We start from the raw sequence: 12,247 nt of genomic DNA, 5'->3' as shown, positions 1-12,247 counted from the left end.
ATCCGTTCTGTAGTATTAGATAATACCATTTTTTTTTAATTCAACTTGTAATGCCATTTTTAATGAGTGTTAATATACTGATCATTCCTTTAATTTCTATAGCAGGTTTTAGCATACTTCCCCACTAGTGCAAGATCTTTGTAACAACACTTTCCTGTTTGTGATAATATGTTGCCAATTTCCCCAGCACTTTGAGCTGTAAACTGTAATAATAGATAATGATACCGTAGTAATTTAAGAATACATGGCAGCTGCTGAGTTACACTGACTGTAGAATTCATTGACACTGAAAGACTTTTTATATATATAAAACGGAAATAGCCGTGTTAGTCCAGTTGCGATAGTGCAGAATAAATGAGTTCTTCAGTATTAGGTGATACCGTTTTTATTTGGACTAACAATTTATGTCATAGGACAAGCTTTTGAGAGTTTTCCTCTCTTCCTCAGGTCAAGCAATACTGATATACAAAGGTTTCTGTGACTTAGACAGGGATTGGGGGAAAAAAAAGGAAGAATAAAGAACAGAAAGGCACTGGAGGGGTGTTAAAACAGAGATAAAGAAGGTGCGAATTAGGGATGGGGGGGGGGGGGGTTGGCTGTACATCCACAGCAGCACAGAGGGGGAAGAGGATGCCGGGGAGGGGGGGGTAGGATGGCACAATAGCAGGTAGGACCATTACACCAAATTATGATACTGTGTGATTAATATAGATGTCTGCATTAAGTCCACTTGTTTTTGTGTCAAAGAGTCTTATCATTCTGAGCTGAAATGTTTTCCGTTCTTGGGTGCGTTTTAACATTCCATTGAGGATTTTGATTTTTAAATGATTTCTGGAATGATCTGACTGTGAGTAATGATGTCCCAAGGGGAGCAATATCTTCCTTCTTCATGGTGGAGTATAGAGTGTCTGTGCATATTCATTCTTCCTTGAAGCTTTTGGCTGGTTTCCCCAATGTAGGATCCTTGGTCACATTTGTTGCACTGAACCATATACACTAAATTCCTGGATGTGCAGCAGTATGACCCTTTAACATTGAGTGTTCCATTGTTGTGACTGGCTGTGGGATCTTGGCATATATGTTTGCAGAGTTTGCAACGTGTGTTGTTGCACGGTTTTGTGCCATTATCAGTGTCTTTAAGTTCGTTGTGAAGTTTTCTGTTGACTAATTTCTGTTTGAGGTGGTTTGGTGGTTGCCGGAACGCAAGAATGGGAGGTTTGGGGAAGATTTCTTTTAATGCCACATCCTCTTCCAGCATGGGTTGCAGATCTTTGATTATTTTTCGTATTCCCTCTAGGGTAGGGTTGTATGTGGCCACTAGTGGTATGCGTGTGGTAGGTTCTCTCTGTCTGTATTGTAGCAGGTGTTCTCGTGGGTTTTTTAGTGCAGATGTAATAGTTTTGGCAATAGTCTTAGGTTTGTATCCCTTCTGTCTGAACAATTCGGTCAGGGTTGGGAGACGCCTGTTTCTGTCTTCAGTGTCAGAGCATATGCAGTGGTATCTTATAGCCTCTCTGTGTATGATACCTTGTTTTGTATGAGTGGGATGGAAGCTGGAGTTGTGGAGGTAACTGCATCTGTCTGTTGGTTTCTTGTATACAGATGTGTGTAATTTGCCATCTTTCAGTGTTACTCTTGTGTCTAGAAAGTTTACTAGGTTTGCAGAGTAATCCATTTTGAGTTTAATTGATGAATGAGTTCAGGGACTTGTGGAATAGTTGTAGGTTTCCTTCACCCTCTGTCCACATTATAAACAGGTCATCAATGTATCTTTAGTACTTGTAGGGTTTGTGGGGGCATGTAGTTAGGAAGCTTTGTCCAGATTTGCCATGAAAAGATTGGCATATTGCAGTGCCATCTTGGTACCCATTGCAGTCCCCATTCGTTGTAGGTACATTTCCTTGTTGAAGCTGAAGTACTTGTGTGTGAGGATGTATTCTATCAGTTTGGTAATTACATCAGCGCTGTATTTCTGATCCAGAGGAGATGTTGTAAGGAATTGTAAGTTTGAGATAGATTTTGGATGTCAGTTTATCAATATGCATTTAAATTGGCGTCAAGCCACATACTCACACATGTAAAGCTAGTAACTGAGGCAAGATTAGTGTTATTGCTGGTTCTAATCAATATCTCTATCATGGGAAGCTTACAAAATTTAGCCTTGGTCCTAAATACCATAGTTACTGTTTTGTCAGTGTTTAAAAACAGTTTGTTTTGGGTGATTCAGTTTTCAACCTTTGAAAAAATTTATTGGAATACATTTTTAAGATCAGAAAGGCTGGGACTGTATCAATATAAGATAGTATCATCAGCATACATATGCACAGAAGTGGTCTTACAAACGGTTAGCAGGTCATTTATAAAGACAGATAATAGTGGTTAAAGTTGAAGTCTAAGATGGACACATATTTGGAGCTTCCTAATAAGGTTTAAACCAATTTAGAGCACATGGTTCAATAACAGAGTATTGGAAATTATTTAACATAATAGCATGGTCAACAGTATCAAAAGCCTTTGCTAAATCTAGGAATATTGCACCAGTCCATTCCATATTGGATCTCTATGAAAAATGTTAGGAGTCGTTATAGTTTAGTGATTTGGTTGCAAGACAGATTGGAATTGACTAAGAAAATGTGACTTCTTATACAAGTTGCTTAGTTGGGAATGAACACATTTTTCCATGACTTTGGATAATAGAGGTAGAATAGAGATAGGTCTCTAGTTTGAGACCATGCCTTTGTCAGCACTTTTGAAGTTAGGGATAACTAGCGGTTCTTCAGGCTTTTAGCTTAAGGAGCTCCTATACAATCTCCTCCTCGGGCACTGACAAAATGCCTAAATTGAAATGAATGGGGCACTGACACAAGAGTGCGCTCAATCAGGAATTCCAGATTAAAGCTGCAAAATGTGAAAAATCCTATATAGTTTTAAAAAGAAATAAATCAGTTCTTCAGTATTAGATATTATAGACTAAAACAGTAAAATTCAGGGCATTATTGAAAACCCTGCTCTCGGATTGGTTAAAATTCCGGGCATTATCCAATCAGTAATGCCCGCAATTTTAGCAGCTTGCAAAGTGCAGTTTTCAATCTGTTTATTTCCAGCCAATCAGCTTTCAGAACAGCTGAGACATGGCAGGGGATTGGTTAGAATGAAGTAACAGCTCTGAGACAGGGCAGGGGATTGGTCAAAAAGTCACAGTTTGACTCCTCCTCCTCCCGAGCTGACTGAGATTTTCTGAGCAGATTCAGTTGAATTGGGGAGGGGCGGGAAGTCTGCAAAGAAGTAAGTGGCTGTCTGCAGTTTGTGTGTGAGTGTGTCAGTAGCAGTGTGTGGTGCTGTTGTGTTGTATATCTGTGTAGAGGTGCTGTGTGTGTGTATAGAGCTCCAGTGTGTGTCAGTGTCAGCAGCAGTGTTTATGGGTGTAGCATGTGTGTGTAGCAGCAGTTTGTGTGTGTGTGTAAAGGTGCTGTGTTGTGTGTAGAGGTGCAGTGTTGTGTGTGTGTATTTTGTGTGTGTAGAGGTGCTGTGTTGTGTATAGAGGTGCAGGATTGTGTGTGTGGGGTGTGTGTAGAGGTGCTATGTTGTCTGTAGAGGTTGGGGGGAGAGTGCAAAGTTTAGTAAGTGGCTGCATTTTTTATTGTGGCTGCAGTGTGTGTGTGTGTTGTGCTGGTTTATGTGTAGCAGCAGTTTGTGTGTGTGTAGAGCTGATGTGTGTATGTATATAGAGCTACTCTGTGTGTGTATGTAGCTCCAGTGTGTGTGTGTGTGTGTGTGTGTGTGTGTGTGTGTGTGTGTGTGTGTGTGTCAGTGTCAGCAGCAGTGTTTATGGGTATAGCATGTGTGTGTAGCAGCAGAGTTTGTGTGTGTAGAGCTGCTGTGTGTGTAGAGCTGCTGTGTTGTGTGTGTAGAGCTGCTGTGTTGTGTGTGTGTAGAGCTGCTGTGTTGTGTGTGTAGAGCTGCTGTGTTGTGAGTGTAGAGGAGGTGCTGTGTTGTGTGTGTAGAGCTCCAGTGAGTGTGTGTGTGTGTGTGTGTGTGTGGTGTGCTTGTGTGTGCAGAGCTGCTGTGTGTGTAGAGGTGCTGTGTTGTGTGCTGTTGTGTGTGTGTGTAGCAGCAGTTTGTGTGTGTTGAGCTGCTGTGTGTGTTTACACAGAGGGGGGCGGTAGTGTGTGGATATAGATATCTGCAGTGTAAGCATATATAGAGGTGGTTTCATGTATTTACCATTTTATTTTAATAAAAAAATCTATTTAACTATACAAAAGTGTCTATTATTTATGAAATAAGCCTACATTTAGCCTATAATAGTAATAATCCCCAAAGAACAGGGCATAACTGGCCAATAATGCCCTGGCTGGGTTAAAGTCCCTCGGCTTCGCCTCGGGCCTTCAACTCTTCCAGCCAGGGCATTATTGGCCAGTAATACCCTGTTCTTCGGGGATTATTACTTAAATACTGTCTGCGTTTTTCTTTTTAACTCCTAATGCTATTTTTTATTATATTTTTAATGTACCAATTATCCTTTGGTCTCTACAGCAACCATTTCGAAAGTCATATCCACTTCCTCTTTTGTAACAGACTGACACCTTTTTGAGTGCTGCACTTTGGCAACAAAGTATCACAAACAGATCTATTGCTAGGTTCCAAACAGCGGACGGTCTTTTACTCTGAAAGCTGTAACAATAATGTGTTGCACTTAGTAATATATTGTTACATAACTGCAGCATTTCACTGACTGCAGCACAGAGTTAGAAGGCGGCCTATAATTAGGCACACAATCAGGATTTGTATAGATTTATCAGGAGCACCAAACGATTGCCATTTTAGGTAGGAATGTAGAATTATACATTGTAATATGCTTTATCTATACAAATAAGAAGAAAAAAAGGGGGAATGTAGTATTGCTGCTTTAAAGTCACATTTGATTCTTGATAATCATGAAGTAGCGCACCCCACAAAGTATTCATTGAATATGTTGGCAATGACGAACGATCAGACAAAATGACATCATGACGGGTTTAATCTCCCAGGTCATGCGGGCCAATAGAAGTCCGCAATGTCAACCATGAAGGGATAGGATACATTTACCAGTAACTATCTCTGGGGCTGAAAATAGTGTGGTTAAGCAGCGGGAACACCATGGTTCCCAGTTATTAAAGACAAAAGAGGGTAACATGTGTGGAATTGATTCTTTAAGTCATGCCTGAGCAGCAAAAACTCCCTTAAAATGACAGTTATAATGTAAATAGACGTGCAGCATCTTATTGGCCTGTTGTCTGTGTATATCCTGGTTTAATAGCATTTGGGCCATATGTGGTTTTGTAATAGGCCGGTTCTTGGAAAAGACACCCATGAAAAGCAGGTAAACACTCACCTATTAGCTATTTGCACGATTGCGTGAAGTTTTGTACAGTGCAGTTTGTTACTTAACTTAAAACCAAATATAGCTCTAAGGCATTCCGGCGATAATTTGTCAGAGTCTCCTAGTAGCAAAACTGGAGTAAAACCCGTGCATAATAACAATCATCTGTTCCTTAGCAGGTCTTAAAATTAGGTAAATACAACCTCAGATGAACAACAACACATGACATATTACACCGTGTCATGATTTATTTAACATAAATAAGCCAAAATGGAGAAGCCATGTGTGAAAAACTAAGTAAACCTCAGAGTCTGAGATGTAACTCTTGGTTTTTTTTTGCAATTTCTCTGGGCATTGCAGGGTCTGACCTTGGGGTGAATTTACTGGGATGTCCAGTCTTGGTAAGATTGGCAACTGTCATGAATATTTACCACTCCTGAATAATCTTTCTCACTGTAGAATTATGGACTTTAAATTGTTTGGAAATGGCCTCATAACCCTTCCCAGATTGATGGGCAGCAACAATTGCTTCTCTAAGATCATTGCTGATGTCTTTCCTCCTTGGCATTATGTTAACACATACCTGAATGCTCCAGAACAGCAAACTGCTAAAACTTCGGCTTTTATAGAGGTGGTCACACTTGCTGATGATCAATTAATCAAGGGCATTTGATTAGCAGCACCTGTCTGCTACTTAGCATCTTAATTCCTATGGAAGCAGTATGGGTGTACTTAGTTTTTCACACATGGCTTCTCCATTTTGGCTTTATTTTTGTTAAATAAATCATGAGACGGTGTAATATGTCATGTGTTTTTGTTCATCTGAGGTTGTATTTACCTAATTTTTAGACCTGCTAAGGAACAGATGATTGTTATTATATCGTGATATGTAAAACCATGTAATTCAAAGAGGGTGTACTTTCTTTTTCACATGACTGTAAACAAGAGTGAGAGGTTATGAGAGTGAATGAGAGGCGCAAGTTATGGGCAAAACAGATGGGGCACATAAGGTAATATTTGGTGACAAGGGCTGAGATTTAAGGGGGGAAGCATCATTCAGAACTCTATGTCAGAGCTAGGATTGTAAATGTAATTCCAGTGTAGGGATTTGCATAACGGAGCAGAAGACCAAGAGCGGTGAATGAGGTAGATATGTCTGGCGAGCAGTATTTTTAATGGAGTGGGGACAGTTGGACGGGAATACCAACAGGGAGGAGGTTGCAGTAGTCGAAGCGGGACATGATGAGTGAGTGAATTAACATTTTGGTTGCATCTTTAGTCAGAAAAAGGAATATCATAGCAATATTTTATAGATGGAGGTGGCAGGACTGATTGTGAGGAATGAAGGAGATGGCAGAGGTAAAGATGACCCCTATGCAGCATGTAGGGCCACCAACAGATTTTTGGGGGGCCCAGAACAAATTTGAAGAATGGGGCCCCCACACATGTGACAAACTAATTTTATCGAGGTTTACTTTGCCCCAAGTCATTAGGCAAAAGATCTGTGCCGCCTGCTGTTGGCACAGAATGCTGTGGCCAGGTTATTAAATAACAAGACCCAATCTTGCCACATGACACCTGTTCTCCATTCTCTGCACTGGCTGCCTGGAAAATAGCAAATTTATTTCAAGGTTGGCTTGTTGACATTCAAAGCCCTACATGACCAGGGTCCTAGCTATCTGAAAGAGCTTCTAGCTCCCTACACTCCCCTTTGCTCACTTCGATCTGCAGACACAAGACTCCTAAAAGTTCCCAGAATCTCCTTGACTTCCTTTGGGCTCCGATCATTTAGCCACGCTGCTCCCACTTTATGTAACAGTCTGCCTTGTACAACACTCCTGGTGTTCCCAGCACTCCAAAAGAAAACAAGAGGACTGATGATGTATCAATAAAGAGTGTATATTGCAAGACACAACATCATAACACAGCAATATGTAAAAGCAAACAGGGATATAAATAATGACTGCAGGTACAGCCTGAAGGGGAGTAGGGGAGGAGATGGAGCAGGGGAGGGGAACGCGAAATCACAGAAAATTGGGAAAGGATAACTTCAAGGATAACTTCGCAGGAGCGCTCGGCAGGTAACCATACATCAAGTGCACCACTTATACCGTTCTCATAATAGTGGTCCGGCGGTCACCACACATTGGGGTTTGGGTGTGGGACATTGGACACAGTGTGGGGACACGGTGGAGGGTTGTGCCCTGCGAGACGCTTTGGCCAGTTGTACTCTAAGGCCTGGGACATAGTAAGCACTTAGGTGCTGCTGCTCGCTCTTGCTTGCTGCCGCTCGCTCTACCAGGAGCTTTTTGCTGTCCTGGCAGAGGAGACAGCAAGCGCTTGGGAGGCGGGTATCACTGTGTGTGTGTGTCACTTGGTAGCTGTCAGTGTGTGTGTGTGTCACTTTGAAGTGGTCTGTGTGTGTGTGTCACTGGGAACCTGTGTGTGTGTGTGTGTGTGTGTGTCACTTTGAAGTGGTCTGTGTGTGTGTGTCACTGGGGAACCTGTGTGTGTGTGTGTGTGTGTATATTATATAATATTTTAAAAATTTAAAAAAAAGACCTGTTGTGAGAATAAATTATTTATTAACATTGTGCAACTTTGATAAATATATTCACAGACACACAGACACACAGACACAGACACACACAGACACAGACACACACACACCTTGGTGCTGCCTCTGTCTGGTCGCTCTGTAGTGAACAATGGCGGACAGGCTGCAGCCCCATTGGATGGGAGCGGTCACGTGACCACTCCTCCACTTCCCCGAGCGGCAAATTTCAAACTTGCCGCTCTCGGGGAAGTTTCTCCTCCTCCGCACGCATCAGCGCGCATGCGGAGGGAGAAAGTATAGCAGCGCTGATAACAGATGCAGGGGCTTTGTGCATCTGTTCAGCGCAGCTCAGCCCGCCTCAGCGATGCTGAGTTCACTATGTCCTGGGCCTTAGGGAGAAAGGGTATGTGATGGTTATGCACAGTGTTCGACAAACCTATACATTTGCACGCCCCGGGCGAGTGGATTTAACATCGTGGCGAGCTCCTATTGGCCCAAGCAGCACACGTTTGGTACTAGGTGGCGAGTAGATTTTTTTGTTCGGCGAGTAGATTTTTTGGTGATTTGTCGACCACAGGTTATGCATATATGTCTACAGTGTTATATCAGTAAAGGTACTTGTTATTTTATATCAAGAGTGCATATTATTGTGTTGGGTTCCTGTGAGGGGCAACTCCCACTCCGTTGGGATCCCTCCCACGTGGAGGCACTGCATCAAATAGTGGTAATATATCGCCCCAAGCTCTCCGTGGCAGAGGCTCAGGCCCTGTGAGCCAACAGGTTAATAACAGCATTGGTAGCATTTCTGTATTCAAGGGGAAACAGGGCTACACAAGAATGCCCAAATACATAATAATAAAACATACACAAGCACCTAAACACATTAGTTCAAAAGGATGTGACGTCACTTTAAGGGAGATGTGATATCCTTTTGAACTAAAATAACCTATCACATGGTACAGCAACCAATGGGATGGAAGACAATTCCATTGGCTCTAATACTCTGGGATATGGCGATGTGGTTTGAAGGATGTGACGTACCTTCCTTGGAGATGACGTCACATCCTTCACCAAAAAAAAGAGGCGGGCACATGATACAGCATCCAATCAGATTGGAGCTGTACCATCTGACCTGAAAATGTGACGCTAAAGGCCATATTTAAGGCCTTGACGCCTCATTTTACCTCAAGAAGCCGACGTGACAACATCGTGTTGTGGATTTAACATGGGGCTTTGTGGATTAACAGATGAAGATAGAAGATTACAGAAAACAAAGAAATAATTACACATGAAGAACGAAGAAGGTGTTAGAAGATAAAAGAAAGAAGAATTGTGTTACCTGTTCCGGATCTTAAGGTGGATGGCGTTGAATTGTCTTTGATGACGTCACCGTACAAGAGCTTCCTGATACCCCTGGATTCGGAGGGCCAACGCTTCTAAAGGTAAGTAAAATATTGAATGTTTGTAAAAAAAATTACAGTTTTTTTACTGTATTACTTTAATTTAATGTTTTTCATTGCCCATTGACTGCTAATGTATTAATCTGTGTCCGTTTAGGGTACAGATCAATACAGTGAAAGCCAGTGCATTTTTTGGCAAATGCTTGTTTTCAATTGTGTGTTATTTTTTCTATTTATCTTCATTTTTTGGATTAAATAATTTATAATTTGGATGGCTTATTTGGATGTATTTTTTCCATTGAGCAGCGTTTTTAATTAATTAATTCTGTTGTTGGCTCCTTCTTTGAATTGATGTGTTGGCTTGTGGTTTTAGTAATTAATTGCTTTGTTGGTTACTATTTAAAATTATTTAATTGCTTTGTTGGTTAGTGCTTTTATTAATTGAATTTGTTGGCTAATGCTTTAAATGATTGAATTGTAGTGGTTAGGTGCTTGTGTATGTTTTATTATTGTGTATTGTGGGCATTCATGTGTTTTTATTAGGGTGACCATTGAGTGCTATAGTGGCTTATCATGCCCATATTATATGGGTATGATGTACCACTATGCCAATCAATGGGTACTGGGTGGGTATAGTGAGCCCGGGGAGGGTGGTTAGGCCTGCAGGGTGGGTAGCGGGGGAGGGTGGGTTAACCCCTTAATTATTATAGCGGTTATTAACCGCTAAGGTGATTAAGGGGTTAGGGGCCATTAGATTGTATTATTTATTATATTCTTTCTTGCAATTGAGGACATGGTCCTGCAGTATGCTGATGAAGATGCCCTTCATGATGGCAGTGGTAAGTAGAAAGGTTTATTTACTTTATTTCTGCTGGCTGTCTACTGTTTTATTTAATAATGGGCAAATGAGCTATTATCTATATCTGAATAATAGTTATTTGGCCCATTACTGTACTGTGTGTGTTGGGAGGGGGGGGGGCGGTGTATTTATTGCAATGTAGGCCAAACATTTGTTTTTTGCAACAGGATTGGTATCGCAGGCCAGCGGACACCCACGGGGTCCACCTGAGGACCCACGGACACCCGCGGGGAATACTCGCAGGGACCACGCGAGGGCCCCCAGACACCCTGTGGGAACCACCCGAGGGCTGCCAGACACCTGTGGGAACCACCTGAGGGCCCACAGACACCCGTGGAACCACTCGAGGGTCCCCAGGCACCCGGAGGGAACACCCGAGGACCCCCAGACACCCACAGACACCACCTGGGGACCCCGTTGGGGCCCCCAGACACCCACAGACACCTGCGGGGACCACCTGGAGGCCCACAGACACCCACGGGAACCACCCGAGGACCCCGGACACCCGCTGGGACAACCCACAGGGACAACCCGAGGGACCACAGACACACGCAGGGACCACCTGAGGACCCCCGGACCCTCTTAGCCTCTGGTATCAATCCTGTGGGGGTAGAGGAGGTGGGTGTTAGTGTTTATTGTGGGTAGCGGCGGTGGGTGAAGGGGGTATTTGGCCCTTGTTGGGTAGCGGGAGGGGTTAACCCCTTCATTGCCTTAGCGGGTAGCCGCTAAAGTAATGAAGTTGACTATAAATGCATTTTTATTGCCGGGGGTCTCCGGTACTGGTATTAATGGGTATCAACTCCGGATACCCCTGGCATCAATCCGATGCAGGTAAAAAGCATTTTTTTCTTAAGTCCCGTCTCGCCACTTACCGGCAGGTTCTCACCACCTTCACACCAGATTTTCCTGGTGTGAGGATTTTTTGAGAAACTCTCCATTCTAGAGCCGTGATAGGCTTTCATAACCTACTCGCGGCTACTAGAATTACACGAGTTTCAGAACCTGCGAACAAGTGTCAGCGATTTTTTTTTTCGAACGCTAACATTTGTGGCGATTCATTCTTTTATCGCCCACTTATCAACGCTTACAGAATCAGAGTAGGCATTTTGGCCGATAAGTGGCTTATGAACGCTTAGTGCATAGGCCCCTTAGTGCTGAGATATCCAGCAGTGTAGCAGAGATCTTTTGGGGCTTATTCATAGTAACGATTAATAACCTCCTTTGTTTTCACAGTCTCTGTCATATCATACAAATCCTCTGCCACAGAGATGCCTGCAAAGCTGCCCTTTACGTGGTTAAAATCATGCTTTGGAAATGTATGCACTTTCTTAATAGATAGTAACTTTGTTATTAACGTTTTTCCAGGGTGGTTAGTAAGCCAACCTAGAAAGGGTTAAATATTTTCCTTTTGGATCAATGTCAATCTAGTTATGCTTTAAAGTTATCACTACAGTAAATAGAAAGTCGCTGCTAGTGGAACCTGACTATTTGACCCTTCCCCTGTTTCTCCACCAGTTCACGAGGAGGCTCAGGGCCTTATTCTATATCAGCTGAAGCTGCACATTGAGCAGTTTTAGGACAATTTTCTCCATTGAGTTTGGGGGATTTAGAATAAGCCCCTAAATTATAAAATCAATTGGGGGAGTATCCTTAGTCAAGATGTTAAAAGGGGGTGGTGCCATGGAGAAATTCTCTAACCACTTGGCCTTCCAGTGAAGTAGTCTCTCCCTCCTCCTTCCGCCCTCTTTTATTGTCTGCTGTTACTCTTTAACATTAAAAATACATATAAAGTTGTGTGAAAAAGAAAGTACACCCTCTTTGAATTCTATGGTTTTACATATGAGGACATAACAATCATCTGTTCCTTAGCAGGTCTTAAAATTAGGTAAATACAATCTCAGATGAACAACACATGACATAATTCACTGTGTCATGATTTATTTAACAAAAATAAAGCCAAAATGGAGAAGCTATGTGTGAAAACTAAGTACATCCTTACTGCTTCCATAGGAATTAAGATGCTAAGTAGCAGACAGGTGCTGCAAATCAAATGCCCTTGATTTATTGAT

The 12,247-nt window shown here is 42.4% G+C and overlaps 1 protein-coding gene across 1 annotated transcript in view; it reads left to right on the top strand.

The window, feature by feature from the left end:
* The window catches only part of LOC142492267 (cadherin-23-like), a 190,680-nt gene that overhangs the window by 853 nt on the left and 177,580 nt on the right, over window positions 1–12,247 (top strand). The window lies entirely within an intron of this gene.

This window comes from Ascaphus truei, chromosome 4, assembly GCF_040206685.1.
Source record: "Ascaphus truei isolate aAscTru1 chromosome 4, aAscTru1.hap1, whole genome shotgun sequence".
Lineage (NCBI taxonomy): Eukaryota > Metazoa > Chordata > Amphibia > Anura > Ascaphidae > Ascaphus > Ascaphus truei.
The sequence above is the reverse complement of the archived record's forward strand: the minus strand, read 5'-3'. Positions and strand labels throughout refer to the sequence as shown.